General features: G+C 38.1%; 5 non-coding genes across 5 annotated transcripts; all 5 read left to right on the top strand.

Moving 5' to 3' along the window:
• Positions 1-737: 737 nt before the first annotated feature.
• Positions 738-810, top strand: TRNAF-GAA (transfer RNA phenylalanine (anticodon GAA)). Its single transcript has one exon. It is a non-coding gene; the product is annotated as a tRNA-Phe (tRNA).
• Positions 811-1,901: 1,091 nt separating this feature from the next.
• TRNAF-GAA (transfer RNA phenylalanine (anticodon GAA)) lies at positions 1,902-1,974 on the top strand. The gene has a single exon. It is a non-coding gene; the product is annotated as a tRNA-Phe (tRNA).
• Positions 1,975-4,228: 2,254 nt separating this feature from the next.
• Positions 4,229-4,301, top strand: TRNAF-GAA (transfer RNA phenylalanine (anticodon GAA)). The gene has a single exon. It is a non-coding gene; the product is annotated as a tRNA-Phe (tRNA).
• A 2,254-nt stretch (positions 4,302-6,555) lies between these two features.
• Positions 6,556-6,628, top strand: TRNAF-GAA (transfer RNA phenylalanine (anticodon GAA)). The gene has a single exon. It is a non-coding gene; the product is annotated as a tRNA-Phe (tRNA).
• Positions 6,629-11,740: 5,112 nt separating this feature from the next.
• Positions 11,741-11,813, top strand: TRNAF-GAA (transfer RNA phenylalanine (anticodon GAA)). Its single transcript has one exon. It is a non-coding gene; the product is annotated as a tRNA-Phe (tRNA).
• Positions 11,814-16,390: the final 4,577 nt, after the last annotated feature.

The raw sequence follows: 16,390 nt of genomic DNA, 5'->3' as shown, positions 1-16,390 counted from the left end.
TCCAAAAAATGCTATTTACCCATTGCACCAGTTAATTGCGGAATGATACAGGACTCCTTAAAACATATCTCTACCATATGAGGTTAAAAATCCAGGTCCTGCATCTATTTTGTTAAATGGTTTAAATTAAAGTATGAAGACCACAGCTATAAGCAGGCCGAAATAGCTAAGTTGGGAGAGCGTTAGACTGAAGATCTAAAGGTCCCTGGTTCGATCCCGGGTTTCGGCACAGTTGAGAGGTTCCTTGCTTCTAACAAAATAGATCTTGGAATCAGCTGTAGTACTTTTTTCTCAATCAACATTTTTATCAACTGATCTACAAAATGATCAATTCAACATAGACTTTGCTTTCTGTCCTCCTTTTAAACTTTCTTCCACCTATCTTGCCTTCAGGTTTGACTATGAATGTTTTCCATTTCGTCCTTTTTTGTAAAGTAAACTCTTGTCTGCATCACATTCCACTTCCCCTTGAACACAGATGTCAGTAGTCAGATGACATTGCTTACCTACTCATGCCAAATATATCTCGGTAATATAGTGCTAGTCCATTCAGAGTTAAAAAAACAACTACCTAACATGGATCCCAAAAATGCTATTTACCCATTGCACCAGTTAACTGGGGAATGATACAGGACTCCTTAAAACATATCTCTACCATATGAGGTTAAAAATCCAGGTCCTGCATCTATTTTGTTAAATGGTTTAAATTAAAGTATGAAGACCCCAGCTATCAGAAGGCCGAAATAGCTCAGTTGGGAGAGCGTTAGACTGAAGATCTAAAGGTCCCTGGTTCAATCCCGGGTTTCGGCACAGTTGAGAGGTTCCTTGCTTCTAACAAAATAGGTCTTGGAATCAGCTGTAGTACTTTTTTCTCTATCAACATTTTTATCAACTGATCTACAAAATGATCAATTCAACATAGACTTTGCTTTCTGTCCTCCTTTTAAACTTTCTTCCACCTATCTTGCCTTCAGGTTTGACAATGAATGTTTCCCATTTCGTCCTTTTTTGTAAAGTAAACTCTTGTCTGCATCACATTCCACTTCCCCTTGAACACAGATGTCAGTAGTCAGATGACATTGCTTACCTACTCATGCCAAATATATCTAGGTAATATAGTGCTAGTCCATTCAGAGTTAAAAAAACAACTACCTAACCTGGATCCCAAAAATGCTATTTACCCATTGCACCAGTTAACTGGGGAATGATACAGGACTCCTTAAAACATATCTCTACCATATGAGGTTAAAAATCCAGGTCCTGCATCTATTTTGTTAAATGGTTCAAATTAAAGTATGAAGACCCCAGCTATCCGAAGGCCGAACTAGCTCAGTTGGCAGAGCGTTAGACTGAAGATCTAAAGGTCCCTGGTTCAATCCCCGGTTTCGGCACAGTTGAGAGGTTCCTTGCTTCTAACAAAATAGGTCTTGGGATCAGCTGTAGTTCTTTTTCTCTATTCATCAAATTTCTTCCAACTGATCTACAACACAATCAATTTAACATAGACTTTGCTTTATGTCCTCCTTCTAAACTTGCTTCCACCTCTCTTACCTTCAGGTTTGACAATGAATATTTCCCATTTCATGCTTTTTTGTAAAGTAAACTCTTGTCTGCATTACCTTCCACTTCCCCTTGAACACAGATGTCAGTAGTCAGATGACATTGCTTACCTACTCATGCCAAATATATCTGGGTAATATAGTGCTAGTCCATTCAGAGTTAAAAAAACAACTACCTAACCTGGATCCAAAAAATGCTATTTACCCATTGCACCAGTTAATTGCGGAATGATACAGGACTCCTTAAAACATATCTCTACCATATGAGGTTAAAAATCCAGGTCCTGCATCTATTTTGTTAAATGGTTTAAATTAAAGTATGAAGACCACAGCTATAAGCAGGCCGAAATAGCTCAGTTGGGAGAGCGTTAGACTGAAGATCTAAAGGTCCCTGGTTCAATCCCGGGTTTCGGCACAGTTGAGAGGTTCCTTGCTTCTAACAAAATAGGTCTTGGAATCAGCTGTAGTACTTTTTTCTCTATCAACATTTTTATCAACTGATCTACAAAATGATCAATTCAACATAGACTTTGCTTTCTGTCCTCCTTTTAAACTTTCTTCCACCTATCTTGCCTTCAGGTTTGACAATGAATGTTTCCCATTTCGTCCTTTTTTGTAAAGTAAACTCTTGTCTGCATCACATTCCACTTCCCCTTGAACACAGATGTCAGTAGTCAGATGACATTGCTTACCTACTCATGCCAAATATATCTAGGTAATATAGTGCTAGTCCATTCAGAGTTAAAAAAACAACTACCTAACCTGGATCCCAAAAATGCTATTTACCCATTGCACCAGTTAACTGGGGAATGATACAGGCCTCCTTAAAACATATCTCTACCATATGAGGTTAAAAATCCAGGTCCTGCATCTATTTTGTTAAATGGTTTAAATTAAAGTATGAAGACCCCAGCTATAAGCAGGCCGAAATAGCTCAGCTGGGAGAGCGTTAGACTGAAGATCTAAAGGTCCCTGGTTCAATCCTGGGTTTCGGCACAGTTGAGAGGTTCCTTGCTTCTAACAAAATAGGTCTTGGAATCAGCTGTAGAACTTTTTCTCTATTCATCAAATTTTTTCCAACTGATCTACAACACAATCAATTTAACATAGACTTTGCTTTATGTCCTCCTTCTAAACTTGCTTCCACCTCTCTTACCTTCAGGTTTGACAATGAATATTTCCCATTTCATGCTTTTTTGTAAAGTAAACTCTTGTCTGCATTACCTTCCACTTCCCCTTGAACACAGATGTCAGTAGTCAGATAACATTGCTTACCTACTCATGCCAAATATATCTGGGTAATATAGTGCTAGTCCATTCAGAGTTAAAAAAACAACTACCTAACCTGGATCCCAAAAATGCTATTTACCCATTGCACCAGTTAATTGCGGAATGATACAGGACTCCTTAAAACATATCTCACCATATGAGGTTAAAAATCCAGGTCCTGCATCTATTTTGTTAAATGGTTTAAATTAAAGTATGAAGACCACAGCTATAAGCAGGCCAAAATAGCTAAGCTGGGAGAGCGTTAGACTGAAGATCTAAAGGTCCCTGGTTCAATCCCGGGTTTCGGCACAGTTGAGAGGTTCCTTGCTTCTAACAAAATAGGTCTTGGAATCAGCTGTAGTACTTTTTTCTCTATCAACATTTTTATCAACTGATCTACAAAATGATCAATTCAACATAGACTTTGCTTTCTGTCCTCCTTTTAAACTTTCTTCCACCTATCTTGCCTTCAGGTTTGACTATGAATGTTTTCCATTTTGTCCTTTTTTGTAAAGTAAACTCTTGTCTGCATCACATTCCACTTCCCCTTGAACACAGATTTCAGTAGTCAGATGACATTGCTTACCTACTCATGCCAAATATATCTGGGTAATATAGTGCTAGTCCATTCAGAGTTAAAAAAACAACTACCTAACCTGGATCCCAAAAATGCTATTTACCCATTGCACCAGTTAACTGGGGAATGATACAGGACTCCTTAAAACATATCTCTACCATATGAGGTTAAAAATCCAGGTCCTGCATCTATTTTGTTAAATGGTTTAAATTAAAGTATGAAGACCCCAGCTATAAGCAGGCCAAAATAGCTCAGCTGGGAGAGCGTTAGACTGAAGATCTAAAGGTCCCTGGTTCAATCCTGGGTTTCGGCGCAGTTGAGAGGTTCCTTGCTTCTAACAAAATAGGTCTTGGAATCAGCTGTAGTACTTTTTCTCTATTCATCAAATTTTTTCCAACTGATCTACAACACAATCAATTTAACATAGACTTTGCTTTATGTCCTCCTTCTAAACTTGCTTCCACCTCTCTTACCTTCAGTTTTGACAATGAATATTTCCCATTTCATGCTTTTTTGTAAAGTAAACTCTTGTCTGCATTACCTTCCACTTCCCCTTGAACACAGATGTCAGTAGTCAGATGACATTGCTTACCTACTCATGCCAAATATATCTGGGTAATATAGTGCTAGTCCATTCAGAGTTAAAAAAACAACTACCTAACCTGGATCCAAAAAATGCTATTTACCCATTGCACCAGTTAATTGCGGAATGATACAGGACTCCTTAAAACATATCTCTACCATATGAGGTTAAAAATCCAGGTCCTGCATCTATTTTCTTAAATGGTTTAAATTAAAGTATGAAGACCACAGCTATAAGCAGGCCGAAATAGCTCAGTTGGGAGAGCGTTAGACTGAAGATCTAAAGGTCCCTGGTTCAATCCCGGGTTTCGGCACAGTTGAGAGGTTCCTTGCTTCTAACAAAATAGGTCTTGGAATCAGCTGTAGTACTTTTTTCTCTATCAACATTTTTATCAACTGATCTACAAAATGATCAATTCAACATAGACTTTGCTTTCTGTCCTCCTTTTAAACTTTCTTCCACCTATCTTGCCTTCAGGTTTGACAATGAATGTTTCCCATTTCGTCCTTTTTTGTAAAGTAAACTCTTGTCTGCATCACATTCCACTTCCCCTTGAACACAGATGTCAGTAGTCAGATGACATTGCTTACCTACTCATGCCAAATATATCTAGGTAATATAGTGCTAGTCCATTCAGAGTTAAAAAAACAACTACCTAACCTGGATCCCAAAAATGCTATTTACCCATTGCACCAGTTAACTGGGGAATGATACAGGCCTCCTTAAAACATATCTCTACCATATGAGGTTAAAAATCCAGGTCCTGCATCTATTTTGTTAAATGGTTTAAATTAAAGTATGAAGACCCCAGCTATAAGCAGGCCAAAATAGCTCAGCTGGGAGAGCGTTAGACTGAAGATCTAAAGGTCCCTGGTTCAATCCTGGGTTTCGGCACAGTTGAGAGGTTCCTTGCTTCTAACAAAATAGGTCTTGGAATCAGCTGTAGTACTTTTTCTCTATTCATCAAATTTTTTCCAACTGATCTACAACACAATCAATTTAACATAGACTTTGCTTTATGTCCTCCTTCTAAACTTGCTTCCACCTCTCTTACCTTCAGATTTGACAATGAATATTTCCCATTTCATGCTTTTTTGTAAAGTAAACTCTTGTCTGCATTACCTTCCACTTCCCCTTGAACACAGATGTCAGTAGTCAGATGACATTGCTTACCTACTCATGCCAAATATATCTGGGTAATATAGTGCTAGTCCATTCAGAGTTAAAAAAACAACTACCTAACCTGGATCCCAAAAATGCTATTTACCCATTGCACCAGTTAATTGCGGAATGATACAGGACTCCTTAAAACATATCTCACCATATGAGGTTAAAAATCCAGGTCCTGCATCTATTTTGTTAAATGGTTTAAATTAAAGTATGAAGACCACAGCTATAAGCAGGCCAAAATAGCTAAGCTGGGAGAGCGTTAGACTGAAGATCTAAAGGTCCCTGGTTCAATCCCGGGGTTCGGCACAGTTGAGAGGTTCCTTGCTTCTAACAAAATAGGTCTTGGAATCAGCTGTAGTACTTTTTTCTCTATCAACATTTTTATCAACTGATCTACAAAATGATCAATTCAACATAGACTTTGCTTTCTGTCCTCCTTTTAAACTTTCTTCCACCTATCTTGCCTTCAGGTTTGACTATGAATGTTTTCCATTTTGTCCTTTTTTGTAAAGTAAACTCTTGTCTGCATCACATTCCACTTCCCCTTGAACACAGATGTCAGTAGTCAGATGACATTGCTTACCTACTCATGCCAAATATATCTGGGTAATATAGTGCTAGTCCATTCAGAGTTAAAAAAACAACTACCTAACCTGGATCCCAAAAATGCTATTTACCCATTGCACCAGTTAACTGGGGAATGATACAGGACTCCTTAAAACATATCTCTACCATATGAGGTTAAAAATCCAGGTCCTGCATCTATTTTGTTAAATGGTTCAAATTAAAGTATGAAGACCCCAGCTATCAGAAGGCCGAAATAGCTCAGTTGGCCGAGCGTTAGACTGAAGATCTAAAGGTCCCTGGTTGAATCCCGGGTTTCGGCACAGTTGAGAGGTTCCTTGCTTCTAACAAAATAGGTCTTGGGATCAGCTGTAGTTCTTTTTCTCTATTCATCAAATTTTTTCCAACTGATCTACAACACAATCAATTTAACATAGACTTTGCTTTATGTCCTCCTTCTAAACTTGCTTCCACCTCTCTTACCTTCAGGTTTGACAATGAATATTTCCCATTTCATGCTTTTTTGTAAAGTAAACTCTTGTCTGCATTACCTTCCACTTCCCCTTGAACACAGATGTCAGTAGTCAGATGACATTGCTTACCTACTCATGCCAAATATATCTGGGTAATATAGTGCTAGTCCATTCAGAGTTAAAAAAACAACTACCTAACCTGGATCCAAAAAATGCTATTTACCCATTGCACCAGTTAATTGCGGAATGATACAGGACTCCTTAAAACATATCTCTACCATATGAGGTTAAAAATCCAGGTCCTGCATCTATTTTGTTAAATGGTTTAAATTAAAGTATGAAGACCACAGGTATAAGCAGGCCGAAATAGCTCAGTTGGGAGAGCGTTAGACTGAAGATCTAAAGGTCCCTGGTTCAATCCCGGGTTTCGGCACAGTTGAGAGGTTCCTTGCTTCTAACAAAATAGGTCTTGGAATCAGCTGTAGTACTTTTTCTCTATTCATCAAATTTTTTCCAACTGATCTACAACACAATCAATTTAACATAGACTTTGCTTTATGTCCTCCTTCTAAACTTGCTTCCACCTCTCTTACCTTCAGGTTTGACAATGAATATTTCCCATTTCATGCTTTTTTGTAAAGTAAACTCTTGTCTGCATTACCTTCCACCTCCCCTTGAATACAGATGTCAGTAGTCAGATGACATTGCTTACCTACTCATGCCAAATATATCTGGATCCCAAAAATGCTATTTACCCATTGCACCAGTTAATTGCGGAATGATACAGGACTCCTTAAAACATATCTCACCATATGAGGTTAAAAATCCAGGTCCTGCATCTATTTTGTTAAATGGTTTAAATTAAAGTATGAAGACCACAGCTATAAGCAGGCCGAAATAGCTAAGTTTGGAGAGCGTTAGACTGAAGATCTAAAGGTCCCTGGTTCAATCCCGGGTTTCGGCACAGTTGAGAGGTTCCTTGCTTCTAGCAAAATAGATCTTGGAATCAGCTGTAGTACTTTTTTCTCAATCAACATTTTTATCAACTGATCTACAAAATGATCAATTCAACATAGACTTTGCTTTCTGTCCTCCTTTTAAACTTTCTTCCACCTATCTTGCCTTCAGGTTTGACTATGAATGTTTTCCATTTCGTCCTTTTTTGTAAAGTAAACTCTTGTCTGCATCACATTCCACTTCCCCTTGAACACAGATGTCAGTAGTCAGATGACATTGCTTACCTACTCATGCCAAATATATCTAGGTAATATAGTGCTAGTCCATTCAGAGTTAAAAAAACAACTACCTAACCTGGATCCCAAAAATGCTATTTACCCATTGCACCAGTTAACTGGGGAATGATATAGGACTCCTTAAAACATATCTCTACCATATGAGGTTAAAAATCCAGGTCCTGCATCTATTTTGTTAAATGGTTCAAATTAAAGTATGAAGACCCCAGCTATCAGAAGGCCGAACTAGCTCAGTTGGCAGAGCGTTAGACTGAAGATCTAAAGGTCCCTGGTTCAATCCCCGGTTTCGGCACAGTTGAGAGGTTCCTTGCTTCTAACAAAATAGGTCTTGGGATCAGCTGTAGTTCTTTTTCTCTATTCATCAAATTTTTTCCAACTGATCTACAACACAATCAATTTAACATAGACTTTGCTTTATGTCCTCCTTCTAAACTTGCTTCCACCTCTCTTACCTTCAGGTTTGACAATGAATATTTCCCATTTCATGCTTTTTTGTAAAGTAAACTCTTGTCTGCATTACCTTCCACTTCCCCTTGAACACAGATGTCAGTAGTCAGATGACATTGCTTACCTACTCATGCCAAATATATCTGGGTAATATAGTGCTAGTCCATTCAGAGTTAAAAAAACAACTACCTAACCTGGATCCAAAAAATGCTATTTACCCATTGCACCAGTTAATTGCGGAATGATACAGGACTCCTTAAAACATATCTCTACCATATGAGGTTAAAAATCCAGGTCCTGCATCTATTTTGTTAAATGGTTTAAATTAAAGTATGAAGACCACAGCTATAAGCAGGCTGAAATAGCTCATTTGGGAGAGCGTTAGACTGAAGATCTAAAGGTCCCTGGTTCAATCCCGGGTTTCGGCACAGTTGAGAGGTTCCTTGCTTCTAACAAAATAGGTCTTGGAATCAGCTGTAGTACTTTTTTCTCTATCAACATTTTTATCAACTGATCTACAAAATGATCAATTCAACATAGACTTTGCTTTATGTCCTCCTTTTAAACTTTCTTCCACCTATCTTGCCTTCAGGTTTGACAATGAATGTTTCCCATTTCGTCCTTTTTTGTAAAGTAAACTCTTGTCTGCATCACATTCCACTTCCCCTTGAACACAGATGTCAGTAGTCAGATGACATTGCTTACCTACTCATGCCAAATATATCTAGGTAATATAGTGCTAGTCCATTCAGAGTTAAAAAAACAACTACCTAACCTGGATCCCAAAAATGCTATTTACCCATTGCACCAGTTAACTGGGGAATGATACAGGCCTCCTTAAAACATATCTCTACCATATGAGGTTAAAAATCCAGGTCCTGCATCTATTTTGTTAAATGGTTTAAATTAAAGTATGAAGACCCCAGCTATAAGCAGGCCGAAATAGCTCAGCTGGGAGAGCGTTAGACTGAAGATCTAAAGGTCCCTGGTTCAATCCTGGGTTTCGGCACAGTTGAGAGGTTCCTTGCTTCTAACAAAATAGGTCTTGGAATCAGCTGTAGTACTTTTTCTCTATTCATCAAATTTTTTCCAACTGATCTACAACACAATCAATTTAACATAGACTTTGCTTTATGTCCTCCTTCTAAACTTGCTTCCACCTCTCTTACCTTCAGGTTTGACAATGAATATTTCCCATTTCATGCTTTTTTGTAAAGTAAACTCTTGTCTGCATTACCTTCCACTTCCCCTTGAACACAGATGTCAGTAGTCAGATAACATTGCTTACCTACTCATGCCAAATATATCTGGGTAATATAGTGCTAGTCCATTCAGAGTTAAAAAAACAACTACCTAACCTGGATCCCAAAAATGCTATTTACCCATTGCACCAGTTAATTGCGGAATGATACAGGACTCCTTAAAACATATCTCACCATATGAGGTTAAAAATCCAGGTCCTGCATCTATTTTGTTAAATGGTTTAAATTAAAGTATGAAGACCACAGCTATAAGCACGCCAAAATAGCTCAGCTGGGAGAGCGTTAGACTGAAGATCTAAAGGTCCCTGGTTCAATCCCGGGTTTCGGCACAGTTGAGAGGTTCCTTGCTTCTAACAAAATAGGTCTTGGAATCAGCTGTAGTACTTTTTTCTCTATCAACATTTTTATCAACTGATCTACAAAATGATCAATTCAACATAGACTTTGCTTTCTGTCCTCCTTTTAAACTTTCTTCCACCTATCTTGCCTTCAGGTTTGACAATGAATGTTTCCCATTTCGTCCTTTTTTGTAAAGTAAACTCTTGTCTGCATCACATTCCACTTCCCCTTGAACACAGATGTCAGTAGTCAGATGACATTGCTTACCTACTCATGCCAAATATATCTAGGTAATATAGTGCTAGTCCATTCAGAGTTAAAAAAACAACTACCTAACCTGGATCCCAAAAATGCTATTTACCCATTGCACCAGTTAACTGGGGAATGATACAGGCCTCCTTAAAACATATCTCTACCATATGAGGTTAAAAATCCAGGTCCTGCATCTATTTTGTTAAATGGTTTAAATTAAAGTATGAAGACCCCAGCTATAAGCAGGCCAAAATAGCTCAGCTGGGAGAGCGTTAGACTGAAGATCTAAAGGTCCCTGGTTCAATCCTGTGTTTCGGCACAGTTGAGAGGTTCCTTGCTTCTAACAAAATAGGTCTTGGAATCAGCTGTAGTACTTTTTCTCTATTCATCAAATTTTTTCCAACTGATCTACAACACAATCAATTTAACATAGACTTTGCTTTATGTCCTCCTTCTAAACTTGCTTCCACCTCTCTTACCTTCAGGTTTGACAATGAATATTTCCCATTTCATGCTTTTTTGTAAAGTAAACTCTTGTCTGCATTACCTTCCACTTCCCCTTGAACACAGATGTCAGTAGTCAGATGACATTGCTTACCTACTCATGCCAAATATATCTGGGTAATATAGTGCTAGTCCATTCAGAGTTAAAAAAACAACTACCTAACCTGGATCCCAAAAATGCTATTTACCCATTGCACCAGTTAATTGCGGAATGATACAGGACTCCTTAAAACATATCTCACCATATGAGGTTAAAAATCCAGGTCCTGCATCTATTTTGTTAAATGGTTTAAATTAAAGTATGAAGACCACAGCTATAAGCAGGCCAAAATAGCTAAGCTGGGAGAGCGTTAGACTGAAGATCTAAAGGTCCCTGGTTCAATCCCGGGGTTCGGCACAGTTGAGAGGTTCCTTGCTTCTAACAAAATAGGTCTTGTAATCAGCTGTAGTACTTTTTTCTCTATCAACATTTTTATCAACTGATCTACAAAATGATCAATTCAACATAGACTTTGCTTTCTGTCCTCTTTTTAAACTTTCTTCCACCTATCTTGCCTTCAGGTTTGACTATGAATGTTTTCCATTTTGTCCTTTTTTGTAAAGTAAACTCTTGTCTGCATCACATTCCACTTCCCCTTGAACACAGATGTCAGTAGTCAGATGACATTGCTTACCTACTCATGCCAAATATATCTGGGTAATATAGTGCTAGTCCATTCAGAGTTAAAAAAACAACTACCTAACCTGGATCCCAAAAATGCTATTTACCCATTGCACCAGTTAACTGGGGAATGATACAGGACTCCTTAAAACATATCTCTACCATATGAGGTTAAAAAGTCCAGGTCCTGCATCTATTTTGTTAAATGGTTCAAATTAAAGTATGAAGACCCCAGCTATCAGAAGGCCGAAATAGCTCAGTTGGCCGAGCGTTAGACTGAAGATCTAAAGGTCCCTGGTTGAATCCCGGGTTTCGGCACAGTTGAGAGGTTCCTTGCTTCTAACAAAATAGGTCTTGGGATCAGCTGTAGTTCTTTTTCTCTATTCATCAAATTTTTTCCAACTGATCTACAACACAATCAATTTAACATAGACTTTGCTTATGTCCTCCTTCTAAACTTGCTTCCACCTCTCTTACCTTCAGGTTTGACAATGAATATTTCCCATTTCATGCTTTTTTGTAAAGTAAACTCTTGTCTGCATTACCTTCCACTTCCCCTTGAACACAGATGTCAGTAGTCAGATGACATTGCTTACCTACTCATGCCAAATATATCTGGGTAATATAGTGCTAGTCCATTCAGAGTTAAAAAAACAACTACCTAACCTGGATCCAAAAAATGCTATTTACCCATTGCACCAGTTAATTGCGGAATGATACAGGACTCCTTAAAAAATATCTCTACCATATGAGGTTAAAAATCCAGGTCCTGCATCTATTTTGTTGAATGGTTTAAATTAAAGTATGAAGACCACAGGTATAAGCAGGCCGAAATAGCTCAGTTGGGAGAGCGTTAGACTGAAGATCTAAAGGTCCCTGGTTCAATCCCGGGTTTCGGCACAGTTGAGAGGTTCCTTGCTTCTAACAAAATAGGTCTTGGAATCAGCTGTAGTACTTTTTCTCTATTCATCAAATTTTTTCCAACTGATCTACAACACAATCAATTTAACATAGACTTTGCTTTATGTCCTCCTTCTAAATTTGCTTCCACCTCTCTTACCTTCAGGTTTGACAATGAATATTTCCCATTTCATGCTTTTTTGTAAAGTAAACTCTTGTCTGCATTACCTTCCACCTCCCCTTGAATACAGATGTCAGTAGTCAGATGACATTGCTTACCTACTCATGCCAAATATATCTGGATCCCAAAAATGCTATTTACCCATTGCACCAGTTAATTGCGGAATGATACAGGACTCCTTAAAACATATCTCACCATATGAGGTTAAAAATCCAGGTCCTGCATCTATTTTGTTAAATGGTTTAAATTAAAGTATGAAGACCACAGCTATAAGCAGGCCGAAATAGCTAAGTTGGGAGAGCGTTAGACTGAAGATCTAAAGGTCCCTGGTTCAATCCCGGGTTTCGGCACAGTTGAGAGGTTCCTTGCTTCTAACAAAATAGATCTTGGAATCAGCTGTAGTACTTTTTTCTCAATCAACATTTTTATCAACTGATCTACAAAATGATCAATTCAACATAGACTTTGCTTTCTGTCCTCCTTTTAAACTTTCTTCCACCTATCTTGCCTTCAGGTTTGACTATGAATGTTTTCCATTTCGTCCTTTTTTGTAAAGTAAACTCTTGTCTGCATCACATTCCACTTCCCCTTGAACACAGATGTCAGTAGTCAGATGACATTGCTTACCTACTCATGCCAAATATATCTAGGTAATATAGTGCTAGTCCATTCAGAGTTAAAAAAACAACTACCTAACCTGGATCCCAAAAATGCTATTTACCCATTGCACCAGTTAACTGGGGAATGATACAGGACTCCTTAAAACATATCTCTACCATATGAGGTTAAAAATCCAGGTCCTGCATCTATTTTGTTAAATGGTTCAAATTAAAGTATGAAGACCCCAGCTATCAGAAGGCCGAACTAGCTCAGTTGGCAGAGTGTTAGACTGAAGATCTAAAGGTCCCTGGTTCAATCCCCGGTTTCGGCACAGTTGAGAGGTTCCTTGCTTCTAACAAAATAGGTCTTGGGATCAGCTGTAGTTCTTTTTCTCTATTCATCAAATTTTTTCCAACTGATCTACAACACAATCAATTTAACATAGACTTTGCTTTATGTCCTCCTTCTAAACTTGCTTCCACCTCTCTTACCTTCAGGTTTGACAATGAATATTTCCCATTTCATGCTTTTTTGTAAAGTAAACTCTTGTCTGCATTACCTTCCACTTCCCCTTGAACACAGATGTCAGTAGTCAGATGACATTGCTTACCTACTCATGCCAAATATATCTGGGTAATATAGTGCTAGTCCATTCAGAGTTAAAAAAACAACTACCTAACCTGGATCCAAAAAATGCTATTTACCCATTGCACCAGTTAATTGCGGAATGATACAGGACTCCTTAAAACATATCTCTACCATATGAGGTTAAAAATCCAGGTCCTGCATCTATTTTGTTAAATGGTTTAAATTAAAGTATGAAGACCACAGCTATAAGCAGGCCGAAATAGCTCAGTTGGGAGTGCGTTAGACTGAAGATCTAAAGGTCCCTGGTTCAATCCCGGGTTTCGGCACAGTTGAGAGGTTCCTTGCTTCTAACAAAATAGGTCTTGGAATCAGCTGTAGTACTTTTTTCTCTATCAACATTTTTATCAACTGATCTACAAAATGATCAATTCAACATAGACTTTGCTTTCTGTCCTCCTTTTAAACTTTCTTCCACCTATCTTGCCTTCAGGTTTGACAATGAATGTTTCCCATTTCGTCCTTTTTTGTAAAGTAAACTCTTGTCTGCATCACATTCCACTTCCCCTTGAACACAGATGTCAGTAGTCAGATGACATTGCTTACCTACTCATGCCAAATATATCTAGGTAATATAGTGCTAGTCCATTCAGAGTTAAAAAAACAACTACCTAACCTGGATCCCAAAAATGCTATTTACCCATTTCACCAGTTAACTGGGGAATGATACAGGCCTCCTTAAAACATATCTCTACCATATGAGGTTAAAAATCCAGGTCCTGCATCTATTTTGTTAAATGGTTTAAATTAAAGTATGAAGACCCCAGCTATAAGCAGGCCGAAATAGCTCAGCTGGGAGAGCGTTAGACTGAAGATCTAAAGGTCCCTGGTTCAATCCTGGGTTTCGGCACAGTTGAGAGGTTCCTTGCTTCTAACAAAATAGGTCTTGGAATCAGCTGTAGTACTTTTTCTCTATTCATCAAATTTTTTCCAACTGATCTACAACACTATCAATTTAACATAGACTTTGCTTTATGTCCTCCTTCTAAACTTGCTTCCACCTCTCTTACCTTCAGGTTTGACAATGAATATTTCCCATTTCATGCTTTTTTGTAAAGTAAACTCTTGTCTGCATTACCTTCCACTTCCCCTTGAACACAGATGTCAGTAGTCAGATGACATTGCTTACCTACTCATGCCAAATATATCTGGGTAATATAGTGCTAGTCCATTCAGAGTTAAAAAAACAACTACCTAACCTGGATCCCAAAAATGCTATTTACCCATTGCACCAGTTAATTGCGGAATGATACAGGACTCCTTAAAACATATCTCACCATATGAGGTTAAAAATCCAGGTCCTGCATCTATTTTGTTAAATGGTTTAAATTAAAGTATGAAGACCACAGCTATAAGCAGGCCAAAATAGCTAAGCTGGGAGAGCGTTAGACTGAAGATCTAAAGGTCCCTGGTTCAATCCCGGGTTTCGGCACAGTTGAGAGGTTCCTTGCTTCTAACAAAATAGGTCTTGGAATCAGCTGTAGTACTTTTTTCTCTATCAACATTTTTATCAACTGATCTACAAAATGATCAATTCAACATAGACTTTGCTTTCTGTCCTCCTTTTAAACTTTCTTCCACCTATCTTGCCTTCAGGTTTGACTATGAATGTTTTCCATTTTGTCCTTTTTTGTAAAGTAAACTCTTGTCTGCATCACATTCCACTTCCCCTTGAACACAGATTTCAGTAGTCAGATTACATTGCTTACCTACTCATGCCAAATATATCTGGGTAATATAGTGCTAGTCCATTCAGAGTTAAAAAAACAACTACCTAACCTGGATCCCAAAAATGCTATTTACCCATTGCACCAGTTAACTGGGGAATGATACAGGACTCCTTAAAACATATCTCTACCATATGAGGTTAAAAATCCAGGTCCTGCATCTATTTTGTTAAATGGTTTAAATTAAAGTATGAAGACCCCAGCTATAAGCAGGCCGAAATAGCTCAGCTGGGAGAGCGTTAGACTGAAGATCTAAAGGTCCCTGGTTCAATCCTGGGTTTCGGCACAGTTGAGAGGTTCCTTACTTCTAACAAAATAGGTCTTGGAATCAGCTGTAGTACTTTTTCTCTATTCATCAAATTTTTTCCAACTGATCTACAACACAATCAATTTAACATAGACTTTGCTTTATGTCCTCCTTCTAAACTTGCTTCCACCTCTCTTACCTTCAGGTTTGACAATGAATATTTCCCATTTCATGCTTTTTTGTAAAGTAAACTCTTGTCTGCATTACCTTCCACTTCCCCTTGAACACAGATGTCAGTAGTCAGATGACATTGCTTACCTACTCATGCCAAATATATCTGGGTAATATAGTGCTAGTCCATTCAGAGTTAAAAAAACAACTACCTAACCTGGATCCAAAAAATGCTATTTACCCATTGCACCAGTTAATTGCGGAATGATACAGGACTCCTTAAAACATATCTCTACCATATGAGGTTAAAAATCCAGGTCCTGCATCTATTTTGTTAAATGGTTTAAATTAAAGTATGAAGACCACAGCTATAAGCAGGCCGAAATAGCTAAGTTGGGAGAGCGTTAGACTGAAGATCTAAAGGTCCCTGGTTCAATCCCGGGATTCGGCACAGTTGAGAGGTTCCTTGCTTCTAACAAAATAGGTCTTGGAATCAGCTGTAGTACTTTTTTCTCTATCAACATTTTTATCAAATGATCTACAAAATGATCAATTCAACATAGACTTTGCTTTCTGTCCTCCTTTTAAACTTTCTTCCACCTATCTTGCCTTCAGGTTTGACAATGAATGTTTCCCATTTCGTCCTTTTTTGTAAAGTAAACTCTTGTCTGCATCACATTCCACTTCCCCTTGAACACAGATGTCAGTAGTCAGATGACATTGCTTACCTACTCATGCCAAATATATCTAGGTAATATAGTGCTAGTCCATTCAGAGTTAAAAAAACAACTACCTAACCTGGATCCCAAAAATGCTATTTACCCATTGCACCAGTTAACTGGGGAATGATACAGGCCTCCTTAAAACATATCTCTACCATATGAGGTTAAAAATCCAGGTCCTGCATCTATTTTGTTAAATGGTTTAAATTAAAGTATGAAGACCCCAGCTATAAGCAGGCCGAAATAGCTCAGCTGGGAGAGCGTTAGACTGAAGATCTAAAGGT

The sequence above is a fragment of the Lissotriton vulgaris genome, chromosome 8 (assembly GCF_964263255.1).
Source record: "Lissotriton vulgaris chromosome 8, aLisVul1.2, whole genome shotgun sequence".
NCBI lineage: Eukaryota > Metazoa > Chordata > Amphibia > Caudata > Salamandridae > Lissotriton > Lissotriton vulgaris.
Note: the sequence above shows the minus strand (reverse complement) of the source record. Positions and strands in the feature narration are given on the sequence as shown.